This window comes from Jaculus jaculus, chromosome 5 (genome assembly GCF_020740685.1).
Source record: "Jaculus jaculus isolate mJacJac1 chromosome 5, mJacJac1.mat.Y.cur, whole genome shotgun sequence".
In the NCBI taxonomy this organism is placed as follows: domain Eukaryota; kingdom Metazoa; phylum Chordata; class Mammalia; order Rodentia; family Dipodidae; genus Jaculus; species Jaculus jaculus.
Window position 1 is genome coordinate 43,341,826 of NC_059106.1, and position 22,254 is coordinate 43,364,079.

The window sequence follows — 22,254 nt, forward strand, 5'->3', positions numbered from 1 at the left end:
GAATGGGCACGCCAGGGCCTCCAGCCACTGAAAATGAACTCCAGACACATGCGCCACCTTGTACATCCAGTATACATGGGTCCTGGGGAATCGAAGCTGTTTCCTTTGACTTTACAGGCAAATGCCTTAAGCTTTCAGCCAGCTCTCCAGCCATTAATTTTTATATATTATAATTGTTTTTCAAGGTAGGGTCTGCTAACTCTAGCCCAGGCTGACCTGGAATTCACTATATAGTCTCAGGGTGGCCTTGAACTCACATTGATCCTCCTACCTCTGCCTCCAGAGTGTTAGGATTAAAGGCGTGTGCCAGCACACCCCGCTTATTTTATTTATTTGAGAGTGAGCAAGCTAGCAAGCAAAAGGGAGGGAGGGAGGAAGGGAGGGTCGGAGGGAGGGAGATGACAGGGCCCCTAGCCACTGCAAACAAACTCCAGACACATGCACCACATTGTGCATCTGGCTTATATCAGTCCTAGGGAATCTAACCTGGGTCTTCTGGCTTTGTAGGCAAGTGCCTTAACTGCCAAGCCATCTCTCAAGCACAGTTTAAGATATTTTTTATTTATTTACTTATGAGAGAAAGAGATGGAGAGAGAAAGGAGACAAAGAGGGTGACCCTGGGCTAGAGCAAGACCCTACCTTGGGAGGGTGGGGAGGAGACTCACAAAACATTCCTAAATGGCAAGCTGGAAGGACTAAAACACCAAGCCAAAATTTTTTTCTGAATTTTTATTAACATTTTCCATGATTATAAAAAATATCCCATGGTAATACCCTCCCTCTCCCCCCCAACTTTCCCCATTAAAATTCCATTCTCCGTCATATCCCCTCCCCATCTCAATCATTCTACTTACATATATACAATACCAACCTATTAAGTACCCTCCTCCCTTCCTTTCTCTTCCCTTTATACCTCCTTTTTAACTTATTGGCCTCTGCTATTGAGATTTTTCCTTCTCACGCAGAAGCCCAATCATCTGTAGCTAGGATCGACATATGAGGGAGAACATGTGGTGCTTGCAATCCAAAAATTTTTTAACCAGGAAGGAAAACAGGGCTGCGTATGGAGGCATGTACCTATAACTCCAGTTAAGGTTAAGGCTTGGGCTTAGTGGTTAAGCACTTGCCTGTGAAGCCTAAGGACCCCATTTCGAGGCTCAATTCCCCAGGACCCATGTTAGCCAGATGCACAAGGAGGCGCATGCATCTGGAGTTCGTTTACAGTGGCTGGAAGCCCTGGAGCGCCCATTCTTTCTCTCTCTCTGCCTCTTTCTCTCTCTCTCTCTCTCTCTCTCTCTCTCTCTCTCTCTCTCTCTGTTGCTCTCAAATAAATAAATAAACAAAAAAAAATTTAGAAAAAAGGTTAAGGCAGAAAGATCTAAAGTTCAAGGACAGCCCAGTCTATGAAGGAGACCTTATCTCAGGAGTCAAACACTAGAAATATAGTTCAGTAGTAGAGCATTTGCTTAGCATGAGCCAGGCCCAGCATCATCACATGTACATACATGTATGTATGTGTATGTATATATATAGCCAAACTACTTAGGGGAGATGTGCCATCAGGAGCTCAAAGAAAAAGACTTTTTGCTCCAAAATCACTTAAAATTGCCCAGTCAATGATGTCCCACTTCAGTGTGCCCTTATCCTAGTCTCCAAGCCAGGAGAAAAGGCAGGGTTGACCTGCAGTTACTAGACTGCCTAAAAACCAAAAGAGCTAACTATGCACCACACAGGTCTCTAAGGTTGCACTGGTCAACATGGTAGTTATCGGCAACATGGCTGTTTAAATTAATTGAAAGTCAGTCCCTGGGCTGGAGAGATTGCTTAGCGGTTAAGGAGTTTGCCTGCGAAGCCTAAGAGCTCATGTTCAAATATCCAGGTCCCACATAAGCCACACAGTGACATCAGCCTGCAATGTTGCACATACACACAAGGGGGCACATGCATTTGGACTTCATTTGCAACAGCTAAAGGTCCTGGCACACCAATTCTATCTCTCTGACCCTCACCCAAATAAAATTTTAAAAAGTCATATCCTTAGTAGCTACCAAGTCAGAAACAGCTCATCCAACCATCACAGGAAGTCCCCTTGTTCTGTAATTTAAAGTATTCAGAACCCCATTTGATCACTCTTTTACCACACTCTAACTGCCTCAAGTATTAAGAATATGATCAAGGTGAACCCAGAGGTTTTATTCTTGATGATCACAAAGACAACAGATCACAATTCTTAGGAAAGATAGTGAAAAATCCCACAGCAACCTAAGGTTGATTCTTTCAGCAATTTATACAACTTGACCTGCAGAAAAAAGCAAGAAAGCATTTTTTTTCCTAATATCACTTTATCCAATATAGCTACATCTGCCAAGGTTTCAAATCCCAAGTTTCATTATCCTACACAGTCAGCATTATGTTTCTAAATTCCCTTCGCACACCAAGATCTTCTGCCTTATTCAACATATTATGCCATCACTCTAAAATCAGGGCTGAGAGTCTCTGGTACATTGGTTGAATGCAATGCAAGTCTTTTAAAAATCCTAAATCTATCTGCTCTCAGAGGACTTCTGTAATCCTATCTAACTGTTCTGTGGGTATGTAGGAGGCTACAATTTCCATGCATGATCATAATCCCCTCTCGCCACCCTTCCTTTCACCCCTCCCTCTCCATATACTCTTTTCTTTCCAACTAGTCTTTCTAGAGGCCATCATCTTTTTTCCTCCAATCATGCATATCTTATGTAGATAGCATCAGCCACAGTGAGGGACTTGAATATCAAGGCCACTTTGTGTCAGGATGGCAGCACTGCAAGCAGTCCTCCCCTAACTTTGTTTTAGAGATGGCTCACCTAGTACTTAAGACTCCACCATCACTTTTATTCAGTACTATGGTCAATAGTGCTCATAAAACAATCCTAAATGGCAAGTGTGCGTTTGTTTGGTTTGGTTTTTTAAGGTAGGGTCTTACTCTAGCTCAGGCTGACCTGGAGCTCACTCTGTAGTCCCAGGCTGGCCTCAAACTCACAGCAATCCTCCTACCTCTGCCTCCCAAGTGCTGGGATTAAAGGCGTGTGCCACCATGCCCAGCACTATGGTTACTTTTGACACACAGCAGTGACTGCCATCTGAAGAGAAGCTTCTCTAACAAAAAGTGGGTATAACATTAATATATGAGCATAAATCTAAGTGTTTAGAGGGCAGTTGGGTGGGCTGGGCATAATACATGCATTTAGCCAGACAACAATAGCTGTTCTTGCACTAGGGCTCACGACCTCCCTAGCCATAGGCTTCTGAGTAGGTTTTCAGGACCAGATACAAATTCCCTCCTGAGCAGACCTCCAGTCCAATCAGAGAGCCAATGGTTTCCCCTGCAACGGTTGGCACACTTGGCCTGGCTGACTAGCTATAAGGCTTACAAGGTCCATTGCTTTTTACTATCATTGATAACTCCTCTCTCCCAAAAGGCCGTACGTATACATGCAGCATAGCTCTTTCCAGCTTTATGACAGCTAGCTCAGCTCCAACTTGATTTCTGAGACCTGCAGCCCAAGACTGTGGTGGGCAATCAAGAGCCTTGGCATTGCCTATATTATTGGGTGGGGAGGTCAGAGGCCTCCCAGACCAACAAGTCACTGGAAGGTATCCCACCCCAGTATTGATGCACATTTTTCTTCATCATGAAAACAAAGTCTCCATTTCTGAAAGGTTATTCCATTGGTCTGTTACCTCTTTATTTATGACATAAAAAAAGAGTCGAGAATCTGTCTTTCTGGAAAACTAAAGCCTTAATGAAAGAATATGTTTCCACTGCTTATTCTCCAGAATGCTGCGATGTTACATAGCCCTTCAGGAGCATTTCACCTGTGAGGCCAGCACTTGCACTGGTTATCACAGGCTGCTTACAAAGAGGGAAAATAGATAGCAGGGAGGAACTCAGTCAGGATCTGGGCAAGATGTTTTATACAGCTCCTCTCAAAGTCTGAGCTGGGGAGATGGCTCAGTGAGTAAAGTGCCTACCACGCCATCATGAGTACTTGTGTTCAGGCCTCATGGAAAAGCACCCAAGGAAAAGCGCAGCACACTGCCATACCTGTAAACCTAGCACCAGGGTTTGCTAGCTGACTAGCTAGTCTAGCCAATTCAGATGAGCCCTGGGTTCAGTAAGAGACCCTATCTCAAAATAAAAGGTGGTGAGCAATTGAAAAAGAGAAACTAAGGAAGCTATCTTATGTTGACCCAATGTCTCCAAATGTGATGTGCACACACATGGACCCACACTTACCAAACATGCGTGCACACCATACACACATACAAAAATCCTGAATGAATCATAAGGTCTCTATAATGTAAAGTGATGGTACTGACTTTAAAACAATCATGTTTCTGAGTATTTATGAGCGAAAGAGATGTAATTCAAAGCTCCCCCCCCCCCCCCGCCTAATAATGGCAGACACCAAGGCTCTTTTCATAGAAACCATAATGAGGGGAAAGGTCAGCTCTCTGCCAACAGAGAAGGCCAAATGTGAGCATCTGTTCCTTTCTACATAAAGAACTTGAAAATAAGCAAAATTAGGGTGATGCTCTATAAAGAAAATTCTCCCCAGGGAATTCTAGTTTGAATGCAAAGGGTTCTGTAAGAAATGTTTTCAGAAGGACTTTAACAACAAGGACAAGCAATTTAAGAATAAGTCATATGGATGGGGGAACGCAAGGGGAGAAATGAAGAGTCTAGGGGAAAAAAATTCTTAGCTGTGTAGGTGGCAGAATCAGAACTATGGGCTTCAATGCAAAAAGGAAAAGTCTGTAAAATGTAACAGCTCAGGTTAAATGAATCCTTGGGGGAGAAAAAAAAGCACTCAGGATGAAAGGAAAAGAATTATATCACCTCAGCACCCCTTGGGGTGTGAAAAACCTTCCCAATTTAGAAGTGTGAACACCCTTTCACTGCTTACATCAAGCCCAGGCTTGAAACTGTAATCTGATAACACCATAATCAAGGAAAGAAGATAAACATGATTTTTTTGGTTTTTGTTTTTCAAGGTAGGGCCTCACCCAAGCCCAGGCTGACCTGGAATTCACTATGTAGTCTCAGGGTAACCTTGAACTCTAGGTGATCATCCTACCTCTACACCTCCCAAGTGCTGGGATTAAAGGTGTGTGCCATCACGCCATACTGTTTTTTTTTTTCTTTTTCTTTTTTCCTGGGGTAGGATCTCACTTTAGCCGAGGTTGACCTAGAATTCATTTTGTAGTCTCCAGATGGCCTCGAACTCACAGCAGATTTTTTTAAATGACAGCATTACTTCCTACTGGTATGAGTCAATCCACACATACATATATATCAGGCATCCTCTAAAGGCTTAACCACTTGTGTGGCAGCAATGGAAGGAATGAAAACTTAAGACAGAAAAAAAGAAAAGAAACATTTGATTATTGCTTCTTTTGTTTTTCTTTTTAATTAATTAATTAATTTGACAGAGAAAGAGGGAAAGAGAGAAAGAAAATGGGTGCACCAGGGCCTCCAGCCATTGCAAATGGACTCCAGAACATGCACCCCTTATGCCTCTGGCTAAAATGAGTCCTGGGGGATCGAACCAGGATATTTTAGCTTTGCAAGCAAATGCCTTAACTACTAAGCTATCCCTCCAGCCCTATTTTTGGTTTTTGACATGGAATACACTATGTAGACTCAAGGTGGCCTCGAACTTGGTGATCTTCCTACCTCTGTCTCTCATTGAGTGCTGGGATTCAAGGCATGCAACACCATGCCCGGCCATTTGATAATTTTTCATAAACATTATCAGAAACCAAACAGACAAGAAAAAAACCATAGGGGGAGGGGAGGAACAGCAAGGATGAGCTGCTCTCCTGACAAAGCCTGAAGTGCCAGGTACTCCCAACCAACCCAGAAAGGGATTTTATACGAAAGGAATAAATTGTAAGGATCTCACAGACAATGATCCACATACTAAATTATTTATAACAACCAGGAATATTTCTATTGATATTTTTGTCAGGTGCTTGGAAATTAAGGCTTTGGAAGCTACAACTTACCCAAATCATTTCAAAAGGTAAAATGACCAACCCTTTAGTTTAACTAGGCTTTAATTTCTATAGTAAATATTGAACTTTAGAACATCTAACATTATGGCAAAAGGGAAAATATTTACCTAGCTTAGTCATTCTCTATATATTACTCTTCTCCTATAAATGCAAAATGTGAGATAAAATCTAAATTTAAGCTTAAATTTATCCAAAGTTTAAAATGTGCTTTTAAATGTCACAACAAAACTTTGACAGACTGGGTAACACTTTAAGTTCTACCCCATAGGTTTCTATTAAATCAACATAATAAATGGAACTTAGCTATATAATGTTACATATTTTCAGTGGCAAGTATTATAATGTACAATATCACATATAATAAATATGCATTATCTGTAAATGTATCAGCACAGAAGAAATCTGAAATATTTTGTGTTTTTTATTTTTTTGTTGGTTTTTCAAAGAAGGGTTTCATTCTAGAACAGTCTGACCTGGAATTCACTATGTAGTCTCAGAGTGGCCTTGAACTCACAGTGGATCATCCTACCTCTGCCTCCCACTGCATAGACAAAAGGCTTGTGCCACCACACCCAACACAATGTAGATATTTGAGGGAGGAGGTGCTAGGGATGACAGACAGCTTTATACATGCTAGGCAAAGGCATTACCACCAAATTACATCCTGAGCCTGTATGAATCATCAAAAATTCTCACAGATCCCAGTAGAAATAACCCCTTAGCTGGAATTTTAAGGACAGCATTAGGGAAGTGAACGGAGAAGGTAATTCTTTTATGATCATAGCCATGATGAAAGATTTGGGCAAGTTCAACTTGATTTCAGATATCAGAAATAAATACTTAAGTACAATGAACTCCATAACCAGAAAAGATTTTCACATATTCTAGCTTTATCTTTGCCTTGCAAGTCCCGATGAGAAGGGCTTACTTACACAGCTTTACTCTGAATCAGAGTCTATTATGGTGGATAGGAATGTCTGGGATTAAGACTTCGCCACTCCCTACTCCTGAAAAATTAAAATGCTGGCTTACTTTATCAAGGGAAAATTAATTTCAGCAAGTAAAATTTCTAGCACTGCCATTAACACATACTTCTGCTTTCCTGTGTTGTAACATCAAATGTTGGGATCACTTTGTGATTTTGTTGTGTTTTGTTTCAAGATCTCAGGTAGCCCAGCAAGCTGGCCTAAAACAGACCTGCACCACATGGCCCATTTTACTTGGCAATGGGGATGGAACCAAGACTTCATGCAGACCAGGTGTGATGATTTGATTCAGGAGTCCCCCATACCCTTAAAGTCTTACCATGTAGCCTCAAACTCAAAATCCTCCTGCCTCAGTCTCCAGAGTGCTGGGAATTCAAGTAGGTGCTATCACACTCAGATCACACTTGAATTTTATGGGCCAGTGGAAAGCCAACACTAAGAATTATAATCTGAGCATTTGGGAGGTAGAAACAAAACAATAAGGAAACCAAGGTCATTTTCAGATACAAAGCAAATTCTTATCTCAAAATAAATAAAGGAGGGTGGGTAGAAGATCAGGAAGACAGGAAGGGAACAGGAGAGAAAAAATATGCCTAAACTGAGACATTAAGGTTGGCTGTCTATTAACAAAAGTGTCTAAAACATATCTAGCACACCAAATTTAAAAAACAATGCGGAGAGGAGGAACGACATTATTTGGGTAAAGTTGCAATTTCTCCAGATAATATGCTGAAAGAGATTGTATCTCATTTTCATAATACACATTCACAGTTACTTTATCAAACCTTCAAGGGAGTCATCAGTCACTAGAGTATTTAAATAACCTGAGGCTAAGGCTGACTTCTTTATATCAAACCACTATGAACACAAATAGGTGTGAATGAATTAAGCCAATAATTGACTGTAAAGTGAAACATCGGTTATATCCTTAGTCAAAGAAGTACAAATTTGCACATAAATATAATCAAGGAGCATTCAATTAATCACAAAGGGCTACTACACAAAAATCTATCCCTACCAGGCATGGTGGCAAATGCCTTTAATCTCAGTGCTCAGGAAGCAGAGAGGTAGGAGGATCACCATGAGTTTGAGGCCACCCTGAGACTACACAGTGAATTCCAGGTCAGCCTGAGCTAGAGTGAAACCCTACCCCCAAAAAAAAACAATTTTAAAAAAAAAGGAGGTAGGGGGTTTTGTGCAACTCCATGAACATAGTTAAAACATACACAGTAATTTTAAGAATTGTCTAGTATAGGAATGTTATCTCAATAAACTTCTTTTTAAAACTCCATCATGGGCTGGTGGGATGGCTTAGAGGTTAAGGCACTTGCCTGCAAAGCCAAAGGACCAGGTTTGATTGCCCCAGACCCAGGTAAGGCAGATTCACAAGGTGGTACATGCATGGGAGTTCGTTTGTGGCGGCTGAAGGCCCTGGCATGCCCATTCTCATTCTCTCCCCCCTCCCTCCCTCCCAAATAAATAAAATAAAATTTAAAACAAATCTATCCTGGGGCTGGAGGGATGGCTTAGCGGTTCAGGCGTTTGCCAAAGGACCCAGGTTTGATTCCCCAGGACCCACGTTAACCAGATGCACAAAGGGCACAGGCATCTGGTGTTCATCTACAGTGGCTGGAGGCCCTGGTGCACCCATTCTCTTTCTTTCTCTCTCTCCCTCTTTCTCTGTCAAATAAATAAATGAATAAATTTTTTTAAAAAATCTATCCTGCTAGGCATGGTGGTATATGCCTTTGATCCATGCACTGGGGAGGTAGGAGGATCACATAGTGAATTGCAGGTCAGCCTGGGCTAGAGCTAGACCCTACCTCAAAAAACCAAAGAACCATCCTAAGTTTTTATTCTCAAAAAAATATTTTACAAAGTAAAATCTAATTTTTTTTTAGTATCTTAAAATGTTCATGGAAATAAAACAAATATATTATCTTTTGGTGACTTATAGGCTTTCAGAATGAAAGCAGTCAGGGGAATGTTTAGAAGTTTCTATCTCATAATGTTCTTGCTTCATTCATTTCAAAAAATTTCATTTCATGTCAGAAAAATGTCCTCCAATCAACAGCAATCTTCTGGGAGCAACAACCCACACACCCTCCATAGACACTCACCAACAGAACAGAACTACAAATCAATACCTAGACCAAAATAAAAGGATAATGTGTCATAAAGTCTAATTCAGATATTAAATTGTTTATAATGAAGAAAGTCTATACTTCAAATCTAACCAGCAGACCAAAGAATTAAAATTCTCATTTTTTATGATAGAAAAGATAAATTCAACAATCTATCACTGAAGTTTTAGTTCACAAATTGGAATGCAGATGTGGGAGATTTTAATCCCCTTAAAATAGGACAACTCCAATGACTAAAACTAATGTTTTAGGGTCTAAGAAGATGGCTCAGTGGGTTAAAGGCACTTGCTTGAAAAGCCTATTTTAGCAGGCCTAGGTTTGATACCCCAGCCACCCATATAAGCCAGATGGTCAAAGTGGTACAAGCATTTGGTGTTTATCTGCATCATCAAGAGGGGCTGGTGTACACACACACACACACACACACACACACACACACACACACACACGAGAAAATATATTTAAAAATTCGTAGTGTTTTGTTCTTCAAAAGCATAAGAAGACTGACAACATATCAAGGTGTTCATGGAAGAACAATGGATAGACAAGTGGAAAAACATTTAAGGCATTTAGCCCCTTTCCAAGTGGAAAATGATGTGTGGACACTCAATTGTTCTCTGAACTCTTTAGAAGGTAGTCATGAGGCCTGAACCAGAGTTCATGAGGGATGTTCAGTTGGTGCAAAGCTTTGTGCAAACAGAAATATAATTCTCCATTTCTCTCAGGCTCTAAAATAAGCTCTTGAGGTCCTTCTATTCTGCATGGATAAAATGTACTATCTGCATTAGTCTGCCCCAGTTGTTACAACAGAAGGTCATAGGCTAGGGCGCTTAACAAGCAAAGTCCCAATCATAGTTTGGGGTTGTCCAGGATCTAAGTACTAGGCAACTCTGTTCCCAGTGAGGACTCTCTTCTTAGCTTGCAGATAGGGTCTCTGTCTCGCTCTCACACTTCTTCCCTCCCTCCCTAATCCCATCATGGTACTACCTCCAACTACGATCCCATTTGGAAGAGGGTAGATCTGGATTTGGGGGGACGGGACAAATTTTCAGTCCAGAGCACAATCCTTTACAAGTTTTTGAAATATTTTTATTTATGTGAGGGAGAAAGACTGAGTGTGTGTGTGTGTGTTCATGGGTGTGCCAGGGCCTCCTGCCACTACAAAGGAACTCTAGACACATGTGCTACTCTGTACATCTGGCTTTACGGGAGGTACTGGGGAAATCGAACCTGGGCCATCAGGCTTTACATGCAAGTGCCTTTAACACTAAGCCATCTCTCCAGCCCACAATTCTTTACTGATGTCTCTGAGTAGAAATTAAACTTTTGTTTTGTTTTGTTTTGTTTTGTTTTGTTTTGTTTTGTTTTGTTTTGTTTTGTTTTGTTTTGTTTTGTTTGGGGTTTGGTTTTTGAGGTAGGCTCTCACTCTATGTCCGGCTGACCTGGATTTCACAATATCATCTCCGCGAAATCATGGCGATCCTCCCACCTCTGGGATTAAAAGGTGTACACCACCACACCTGGCTAAAATTAAACTTTTGTATTTATCTGTATCTACCACTGTTTACAGAGAGACTATCAGACAGGGGAGGTTTGAGATTTAAAGGACAGTTTTTAAAGGCTGTTCTACGAGACCATTATGAAACAAAATTAAAGGCTCTCACAGCACTGCATTTCAGCCCTGAAGTAGCCACAAAAAGTAATGGTATACAAAAGAGAACTCTCAACTCAGGTTTCCTAGACTTACAAGACTAGTCTACTCTTCACTATCCTACAATTGGCTTCTTTTCACAGGGAAAACTGCAGGGCAAAGATGGAGAATTTAAAATAAAACTATGAATGAAGTGCTACCTAAAATGCATGCATGCAGTTCACTTTATAACTGGTGTTAGATATGATCAAATGTTTATGCACAAATAGCTCTAAAAGAACTAAGGAAAATTTATCAGTTACAGGATACTAAATCCTTCAGTTACAACAAACCATATGCGAAGGAGGCAAGACCACTCAGCAAGCACTAGTGCTGTGACAGTGTCAAGACATGTTGAGGACCACAGACCAATTCAAGTTAAGCAAACTTGCCCCAAATAAAAACTGCAGTCTTCCTAGAAATTCCAACTCAATTTCCTTTTCTTTGGTAAAACGAATCCGGTGGAAATGAACACAGAACTGAGGGATTTACCCTCACACAGAACAACTAACAAATTAATACAATTTACATGAACCATAACCAAACATCACTATAGCAGAATTATGCCCATTAAAAAATCTGGGGCTAGGAAGATGGGTCAGAGGTTACAACCACTTGCTTATAAGCTTCTGGCCTAACTTCAATCCCTCAGCACGCACATCAAGCCAGATACAAAGTGGCACATGGCTCTGTGATCCCAAAGTGCCAATGGCAATGGAAGCAGAACCAGGAGAATGCAGAAGCCTGCTGGCCAGCTAACCTGGCACATGGAACAGTGAAACACAAAATAAATAGGTAAACTAAAAAGGATCAAATCAGACTGTATTATTACTTTTATATTTATTTATACTTTTATGTTCTCTCCTAAAAGGACAGAGCATAAGGCACAAGGAAGACCTAAAACATAAGGTCCTCATTTCTCTGTAATAGGCAACATAGAAAATTAACATGGTAATACAACGGATATCACAAATGAGCATTTAAATAAATAAATGGAGTGACTAAACAGTCTTAAAATTTACAAGTGAAAGCTAACTTGCCCACTGCCAGTGGAAATTTAAAGGAGATAGCAGAAAACCAGTTTCCCAAGATATACCACAGCGGTCATGCTCCTTGGTATTTACTCACTGGTGTGTAAAACTCGACATGCACAAAAATACTTGTGGTGGCCTTATTCATAATCAGCCAAACCAGAAGGCACCAGGATGTCCTTCAGCATGTAAATGGACTGTAACACATTCCCATAGAGGAATACAATTAGCAATCAAAAGAACTGAGCTGCCAGGAATGGCAGTGCACATATTTAATCCCAGCACTCACCAGGTAGAGGTAGGGGGGTGGCCATCCATGAGTTTGAAGCCAGCCTGGGACTAGAGTGCATTCCGTGTCAGCCTGAGCTAGAACAAGACTCTACCTGGTGCTTGCCTGTGAAGCCTGAGTATCCAGGTTTGATTCCTCAGTACCCACATAAGCCAGATACACAGGTGGTATACATGTCTGGAGTTGGTTTGCACTGGCTGGAGGCCCTGGCATGCCCATTCTCTCTCACACACACTCTCTCTCTCTAATAAACAAGTAAAATTTTAAGAGTATGTCTTTTAGAAGCTTTAAAATGGGAGAAAATGGGAGCTGGAGAGATTGCCCATCAGTTAAAGGTGCTTGCTTACAAAGCCTGATGGCCCTGGTTCGATTCTTCAGTGGCCATGTAAAACCAGATGTACGAAGTGTAGTACATATCTATATTTCCAAAGGCAGGAGGCCCTGGTGCACCCATAATCACTCACTAACTTTTTCATAAATAAGTATTTTTTAATATTTTTATTTATTTATTTGAGAGAGAGAATAGGCATACTAGGGCCTCTAGCCATTGCAAACCAACTCCAGACACAAACACTCCCTTGTGCATCTGGCTAACATGGGTCCTGGGAAATCAAGCCTTTGGCTTTGCAGGCAAACACCTTAACCACTAAACCATCGTTCCAGCCCAATAAATAATTAAAAAAAAAAAAAAAAACATAAAATGGGGGTGTGAGGCTCTACCTGGAATGGGTAGGAGGGGAGGGACCACTGAGCTACTTTGCACAAAAGGGAAGCTCAAATACATGTTGCTAAGTGAAAACGGCCAACCTGAACAAGAGCAATGGAGACCAGGGTGCCGCTAATGGTAGAGCCCTTGGCTAGCATATGCAAAGCATTGGATTCAAGCCCCAGTGTCCACCTCTGACCCCGATGGGTACTCAGGAGGCACAGGTAGGCAGCCACCCAGAGACTACCTCAAAAAACTAAACTAAATAAATAAATAAATAAAAACTGCCTTGGCCTGGTGGCACACACCTTTAATCCCAGTGCTCAGGGGCAGAGGTAGAAGGACTGCTGTGAGGTCAAGGACACCTTGAGACTACAGAGTGACTTCCAGGTCGGCCTGGGCTAGAATGAGAACTTACCTGGGGATGGGAGGGGGGTGGACACACACAAAAAAAGGCTCATTCCATTCAGAATGTTGACCTCTGTCCTCCACATGCAGGAGCACACACATGCACATACACATGTGCCCATACAATCTAGGATCAGGCATATTGACACCTTTCAAGCCAACCAGAAGATGAAAATTTTTAAGTCACCCAGAGTAACACAGCCTATACACACACACTCACTCACTCAGCAAGCCTGTCCAGAGGGTCTATCTCAAAAAAACAAACAAAGAGAGTAGTAGTGGTTTTTAGGGACACCAACCCAGGAAAGACTTGCTAAAATGTTCCCTTTCCCCATTTACTGTTGCAACAAATAAGGGATGTTTGCACCTTTAAAAAAAAAAAAAGCTGTTTTTCTTTTAAAAGCTGCATTTCAAACAGAGTGAGTGAAAAAAAAAAAAAAAAGATTTATATATTTGTTTGAGAAAGAATATAGGCATGGACTTACCCAGGCCTCTTGCCGCTGCAAACTCCAAAAGCATGAGCCCACCACTTTGTGCATCCGGCTTTACATTAAGGCAATGAAATTACCCACAATCCCATCCTTCAGAAACTGGTAATAATGTTTGCTATACTGCTTTATGGTCTCTTTCCTCAGTCTCTGTGGTATAAACATGGGTGTGCTACTGGGATCATATCACAAAAACAGCTTAGTATCTACTTTTTACTCACAAAGGAAAAAGCTATCTCTGTGTGTGTTGCCAGGGCGGCAAGCCAGGCATGGCACGTGCCAGATAAGCACTCTACCACTAAGCTTTACTCTAACATCCTATCATGATCTTCAGTAGCTGCATGTCTTTGGATAGATGTACCATGATTCAAGCATTGCCCTTTTACTACTGGATGTTTAAAATTGATAAATCATCTTTCTGTTGTTGTTGTTCTTCTATTCAAGGTAGGATCTCATTCCAGCCCAGGCTGACCTGGTCCTCACTCTGTAGCCCAGGATGGCCTTGAACTCTGGGCAAACCCCTTACCTTAGCCTTCCAAGTGCTGACAATAAACATGTGTACCATCATACCCAGTATCACTTTATTCAATGTCTTTTCTGTTCATTCTTTTTCTTTCCCAGACACTGTCTCTTCCTCTTCTTCTATAGCCACAATCTATTAATAGCAGCTAATGAATTGTGCCACTAATGTGAGAAATGCATTTTTATCTTGCAAGAAAAAAAATCGCCGGGTGACATTAAACTTATGTTATATTTCTATAAGGCACGTTGCTGTCATGTTGTTTTGGTGGTGGGGGTAGTGTGGTGGTGGTGGGAGTGTACTGGGGGGGGGGGGACTAGCTGGCTGCTATTTTGAGGATGGGTCTAACCCTATAACCCAGGCTAATCTGGTTCTCACTGTGTAATCCAGGCTGGCTTCAAAATCCTCCTGTCTCAGCCTCAATGTGTTGGGCTTACAGGTTGTAAGCCAACCAACCAGCCAAAAGTTACTTTTAGAAGTTTCACAAGTCATCACAGACTCGTTTTTCTCCACTACAATGTAAGCGTTAAAGCCAGCCACATAGCTAGTCCTCACTGTACTAAACATATACTTTTAAGTGTCAGGATTATCATAAAAACGTCTGTATAGTACTATGCTTTAAATGGGACACCTCCAACATTCATGTATTGGAATCTTAATGACCAATGCAAGTATCGGGAGGAAAGGCCTAGCACTGGAGGTAATTAAATCATACATGAGTAGACTGGTCAGTTATGCTGAGAGTAGACCCCTTCGTGCTCTCACACACCCTTCTGTATTCCACTAGGACAAGGCCCTCCCCAAATAACAGCAATCATGCTTCCCAACCTCCTGAATCATGAGCCAAGAAAACTCCCACTGTTCTAAATTCACCAGTCTAGATCGAGCATGGTAGTAAATGCCTATAATCCCTGCACTAGGTAGGTGAAAGCATAAGTTCAGGGTCAGAAAGGTGCTATGTGAAACCCTGGCCCCCCCAAAAAAAAATATTAAACCAGGCATGGTGCCGCAGGCCTTTAAGTCCCAGTAGTCCCAGAGGTAGGAGGATCACCATGAGTTCAAGGGCACCCTGAGACTACGTAGTGAATTCCGGTCAGCCTGAGCTAGAGTGAGACCCTACCTCAAAGAAGCAACAACAACAAAAAATAATTATAAAGACAAAATAAATCGCCCGCACATTGTTCTGTAACAACAGAAAATGGGCTAAGATGCAACCCAAACCCTTTTAGGTCCATAATCGTTTTTCCATACTGAGGAAATAGAGCACAAGCAACAATTATCCCAGGTCTCACAGTCATTTACTGAAGTAGGACCGGAACCCAAGTGCATAGGGACTGGCAGCATACCACACAGTAAGTGAACTGATTGACTATACAGACAGAGCTCCCTGTGATAGTATTACAAACTGAGTAAGGCCCCAGTACTGCAAATGACAGAAACTCACTGAATGAGGACTGGAGATATTGTGTGGTACCTAGCACAGGCAAGACAAAAATAGAACAAAAAGCTTGAGCAAGATTACGGTGGGTTTTTCTGCTAGTGAAGTATAAGCATAACTGGGTTTTTTTGTTTGTTTGTTTGTTTGTTTGTTTTTCGAGGTAGGGTCTCACTCTGGCTCAGGCTGACCTGGAATTCACTATGTAGTCTCAGGGTGGCCTCGAACTCTCCGATCCTCCTACCTCTGCCTCCCAAGTGCTGGGATTAAAGGCGTGAGCCACCACGCCCAGCAGCATAACTGTTTTAATGTTTCACATTATAAATACAAGTCTGACAACTATGTCATAGATTGACTGTACTCCAAAGGGCAAGTCTAAGACTCTAATCACTGCCAACATTTGAAATCACAAAACCATGTCTCAACAATGCCAAACCGCTTACAAATGAACTTAAGGAAAGAAACTGGACTGGACCTCGTATTCTTCTTTACTTTCACTTGAATTGGCTTTCTTCTGCTGCTGACCTCAATCTTTTCATTTCCTTTAATTAGATACTTTCCAGACAAGCTATACTGAAATTATCAGGTTTTCTAGAAAATGTGCTGTACTTCCTCATTCCAAGTTATTTTAAGAATTCATTTCTGCCGGGCGTGGTGGTGCACGCCTTTAGTCCCAGCACTGGGGAGGCAGAGGTAGTAGGATCGCCGTGAGTTCGAGGCCACCCTGAGACTACATAGTGAATTCCAGGTCAGCCTGAGCCAGAGTGAAACCCTACCTCAAAAAACCAAAATAATAATAATAATAATAAATAATAATAATAATAATAATAATATAAAAAAGTAAAAATGCCCAGGAGAATATCTGTTTAAATCAGCCTTCCCTTCTACCTCACCAGTCCATAGCACTATTCCTCCAGTAAAAAGATACTTCACTCATTTTTTTTTTAATTTTTATTAGCATTTTCCATGATTATAAAAAAATATCCCATGGTAACTCCCTCTCCCCCCCCACACACTTTCCCCTTTGAAATTCCATTCTCCATCATATTACCTCCTCATCATAATCATTGTACTTACATATATACAATATCAACCTATTAAGTACCCTTACTCATTTTATCCATAAACACATCAATAGGGTTTGTTTCTGTAAGTGCTACTTCTTTTTGAAAATGCATTATACAAACTCATAAGCCCATGGTGGTGTTAACAGCTCTATGCAGTCCTATTTTCCCAACAGTCAGAAGACCTACCAGTGAGAAGGGTCCTTCACATCATAATCCATTCTAAAACCTGCAAAGCCTGACTTTGTTAAGGTCCGTGTTCAAAATATTCCAAGACTTAACTCTACTAAATCTTAAAATGAATACTTTCTAACACTTGGGGCTAGCAACACTTTTGTTTCTAATTTAAAGTTGTCCACACATGCTCCTGAACATTTCTAAGCCCTTCTATTAATTATCCAGGCCAGGCCACATTACTCTCTCTGTCCCTTGGTATACTGTAAGAAAAAGTAAGGAAGGGTGGGATTGAGGATTTAGCTCAGTGGAAGAGCCTTGCACTTTGGGTTTGGTCCTCAGCACAAGGAGAGGGAAAGAGAAGAACAGGGAGGGAGGGAGGGCAAGCCAGACAAACACACACACCCTACTCACACAGAAATACTTTTATAACCATGTGATTGGCACTGTTGCTAACATTTGTTTTGAGATTTGCAAACTAACCCTAGACTAGAGAACAAAGACGACCTCTCCCCCTCCTTTTTTGGAAACAAAATATTGACTTCCTATTATCGATGACACCACTGTCTTCTTGAACTACATGTAGTAAACAAAAACCCCTCTGATCCTCATAAAGCGTGGCCAATATAGTACCTATGTTACATGGTTTACCAATTTTCTCAAAATCAAAAATAAATTTCTCATAATTATTATATGAATAAACAAAAGCTTGCTTTATTCTATCATTTGTTTAAAAGCAAGCATGGTAGAAGAGGAAAAGGGATTAAGAAACACAGCCAGCCAAATCCATAAAGCCTCCAGTGTAAGATAAAACTCTCCTGCAGGAGCAGCCAATGCGTTCTGACCCAACAGCTGTACACAGTTGCACTAATTAAAATGAAAAGCTGGTCTGCATAGCACAGACAACTCACTGAACCCTACCAACAAGCGGACAGGAGTCACCACCACTTTCTCCAGGACCTAACCTACTATGTAAAAATTCAGTACAATGCCTAAATGTTTGCTGTCTTTCTCTCTCTGCTCCTCCCACTCTTCTCTTTCCCCCTCCCTCCCCCTCCCCTCCCTCCCTCCCTCCTCCCCACTCTCATTTCAAAAATAATCACAACCATAAAGACTGAAGCATGTCCTCTAGACTATAAAAACATACACAAAGGAAGTGGTACAGCTACATTACAACGGTTCTCATCTCAATTCATAAATGCAAAACCACAAAACAAGGCAAAAATCTAAAAGGTCTTTTTCTGGAAACCTTGGAGTGAATGAATGTGGGTTAAGTCTTTAAATATGTTACTGAATAGTTCTCATTGATGCCTCACTTTCAACAGCCACCAGGAGGGAAACAGTGTAATCTCAGTCAATTCTATCATGCAAGGAGATCAAATACCATTTCAAGTGCAGCCTGCCAAGAGCCGGCGCCTGCCAGAGTACAATGAGCACTCAAGGGCTCTGGACTGCAAACGTCTTTCCACTGGTCCGGGAGATCTTTATAAAATCATTTAAACACTCTTAAATTACAGAGCTGGAAGAACGAAAAAATACAAACACAAGCTTCCAGCTGATGACACTGGCCCCCTACAGTTGTGTTATTACTGTTGAACATCTAGGTGTGTACCCTATGTTGTTTTCCTGGGCGATGTGAATACCCTATTAGGGCCCAAGAGCACATGCTGCAAAAGGAGGCGGTGGTTATGCTTCTGGAAATGATTGGCCACAGAATGGGCCCACGTATGGTATTGTTCCCACATGTAAGGAAGGTTTAAAACCATGTATTCTTTAAATGTGAAATTCCCAGGAAAAAAGGAGCAAGAACTCAATACTATACTTCTGGCAGATTTTAAGGTCTTTGTCAGCTCTGTTCTCAGCTTTTCCTCAAATACCTCAATCTTAAAAGAACATAGAACACAATTTTAAAGGGAAAATGTAATCTCCTGTTGGCCCCATGTTCATTGACATACCACTTTTAGATATGTCATATAGCTGGGAGGACACTAGCCCAACAATGCCCCACAGACAGCAGTGGCACATGGGTCAGGGCACTGAGTGGCTGAAGTAAGACAAAGTACTCCAGTACATGAATGCTTCCTGGCCAACAGGAAGATTAAGCAGGTCTTCCCATAGTGCAGAGAAGAGTATCTGAGTAAACAAGGGGGAAGGTGGCAGTGAAGTTACCACCTCACGCACAAAAAATTCTGACAATTTAATGTAATTTTCAATATTACTCCATATACTTTAGTCATTACCTTGACTTATTAAAATAACATTATTTGGACTGTGGGATAAATTATATGTGATACTTAAATAGATGAACATTTCTTTATAATCAAACCCATTAATTCATTTTATTTTTAAGCTTTTATTCACTCTCCAGTAAATAATAAAGTTTCAGATGAAAAAGCTACTTTTGCATTGAGCACAGATCATTTTCAAACAGACTTTCCTTTCAGATGGAAAAATATGTATGCACTAATTTCTTTGTTTGTTTGTTTGTTTGTTTTGTATTGTTTTGTTTTTCAAGGTAGGGTCTCACTCTAGCCCAGGCCGACCTGGAAGTCTCAGGGTGGCCTCGAACTCATGGTGATTCTCCTCCCTCTGCCTGGGATTAAAGGCGTGCATCACCAAGTCTGGCTTTTACTAATATTTTGTCCCAAAGATGTTTCAGCTTAATATTTAGTTGAAATTTCTAGAGCAGGAGAAGGGGGAATTTAAAAAGCAGAATACAAACTGAAGTGCAAGGAGACACCAACACGTCATGACACCCGGTTCCTGAAGCCATCACCTCTGTGAACTCTCCTAAAGTGAGCACACTCTATGCCCACCTCCTGGGAGCCACCCTACTCCCACCCCAACCCCCACCCCCCAACACTCTCCCACACTTGGTCCAACTTCCTGGCCCACATCCCTGTCCCCGGGCAGCACAGGTAGCTGCTGGTCACTCCACTTGCCTGCTGCAGGGCGGCACAGCCCTCGGTCCTGGCCCTTCTCCTCCAGTGCAAGGGTCCCACCAACTCCTGACCCCGGCAAAGACGAAACGGGCGGGGACTCTGGCCCAGAACAGCACTTACCGAACAAAAGGAGGCCCGGGAGGCCGCAGGGTGTTCAGCAGCTGTGGCCGCGGGACCCGCCCGCGGCTGGAGTATGTGCCGCTCTGGCCCCGCTGCCCGGGCTGAGTGGCTTGGTCACCTCGCGCTCCTTCAGCCCGGGCGGCCGGGCCAACAACACTGCCACATGCCTGATACCCAGACGCCAGGAGAAAAAGAGCGGCCACCCGGCAGTCTACAAAACCCGGGCTGGAGCCAAGGCCCGCCCACGCGCCCCGCCCACCCGCCGGCCCGCCCCGCGGCCAGCCGGGCACGCGCACACAATGAATGCTATGCTCACTGCAGTTTTATCTCCTGCACTTCTCTGCCAGCCTCCGGACCCAGCCTCCGGACCGTCCCTCCCAGTTCCCGATAGAGGAACTGGGAGGCAGCATGATTGATGGCAGCTGTTGATACTGTGGTCAGCTAAGGAAATGCATCAGCAAGGAAGGTATTGGAGGCAGCACATCCCCGTGAGTGATCAGCAGTTCATACACCCTGGCAGCCTCAGCCTCTGCCAAGAATATCAAGGCTAACCACCTCTGACGTCTGATAAATGCATATGAAACAACCAACAACAGTAGACAAGCCAAACATTTGCTTCAAAGATGCACAAGACAAAGCAGCATTGTCTGCCATCTCACATCATTTAGGATGCCCAATTCCCCTTACATTTTAAGATTTCTCTGAAAGTTAAGTGTTTAAAAAATCTCTTCAGAAGAAAATAAAGCTCCATCTGCTGGACAAGACATGGCTTAAATGGGGCTGGACTGAAATTCATCTAATAACAAAGTGAGGTGCTCACTCCTAGGTATGTTGTTTTAAATAAACATGTATCTCACTATCGATTCCAGACTCCCTCATTAGTTCAACTTTTGTGTGCAGCTAAAGATAATTACCAACTGATAATTTCAAATTAGTTTCTTCCCCACTTCCCTATGAAATCTAGTAAAAATATATCAACTTGCTAAATTTTATTAAAATTAAACTGAAATACCATATATTCCTTAATGGTAGCAGCCAAGATCATTTTGATAAAGTAAATAAAAACACTCTTCGGAAATTGTTTTGTTTTTGAGGTAAGGTATCTCTCTGGCCCAGACTGACATAACACAGTAATTTTTTAAATAGCCCTAGAGAATATGTATTCAACATACTAAACTCACTATCAACCCAAATTACATAGTTAATAGGCTCAAAATTCACAGGATCACTTTTGGACCTCACTATTGGACCTTTCACCTTCCAGGCAAATTTTTTCAAGTAGTTTTGTAAGTGTTGACTAGCCATTCTGCCATCCCCATGAAGTTGCTGAATTATTGGAAGCCCTTACATTCAGAGGCAGATACATTTAGAAAGATTAAAGTAATTTGTTCACAGTCTCAACAAGGTGTGTGCTGAGTAGAATCCAGGGCTCTTGACTTATTGACACAAATAACTAAACTGACTGCTCTTTAAAGACCATATACTTTTTTTAAATTTTTTTTTAATTTATTTGAGAGGAACAGAGAGAGAAGAGGGAGATAGAGAGAATGGGCACGCCAGGGCCTCCAGCCACTGCAAATCGAACTCCAGATGCATGTGCCCCCTTGTGCTAACATGGGTCCTGGGGAATTGAGCCTTGAATCCAGGTACTTACACCTCACAGGGTCCTGGGGAATTGAGCCTTGAATCCAGGTCCTTACACCTCACAGGCAGGCGCTTAACCACCCAAGACCATATACTTTTTAAAAGGAAAATCAGGTTATGCTCCCAGATTCAACTGAAATGTCTATGCAAAACTATGAAAACAGCAGCCTATGGAAAATAGAGGTGATGAAGCATGATGCCCTTACCACCCTGAAAGGTGTCTGGTGGTGTCAGTAACAAATCCGAGGTTCTCTGTAGTGTAAACCTATCTGTCAGCTGCATTAAACACCATTCCCATGGTGAAACAATCCTGAGGCTTGAGAGTCTGCTTCATAAGTAGGTGGCTCTATGAGGACTCCACACCTCAGACATGTGATGTACCCTAGAGCAGGCCACAGACAACACTCCTGTGTGAACACATTTCCAATTTCAATTTTCTAACCAGCTGCATCCAGACACAACAAAGCCTCAGAAAGACTGGTTCCCTCACTCGGACCACTGAGATGTTTCTTGGTCCAAGAAACTTTCAACACATATTACACCTAGTCTCTCA

General features: G+C 42.0%; 1 protein-coding gene across 4 annotated transcripts in view; it reads right to left on the reverse strand.

The window, feature by feature from the left end:
* Rere (arginine-glutamic acid dipeptide repeats) overlaps positions 1–20,181 on the reverse strand; it is a 315,974-nt gene extending 295,793 nt beyond the window's left edge. For 2 of the 4 annotated variants that reach the window (XM_045148711.1, XM_045148709.1), the window contains exon 1: positions 20,058–20,180. The gene's annotated coding sequence lies outside the window, so the exon portion shown is untranslated. Of the gene's footprint in view, positions 1–20,057 lie in introns of all 4 variants that reach the window. The other 2 variants (XM_045148710.1, XM_004657673.2) reach the window with 2 other exon arrangements.
* Between the last annotated feature and the right edge of the window lie 2,073 nt (positions 20,182–22,254).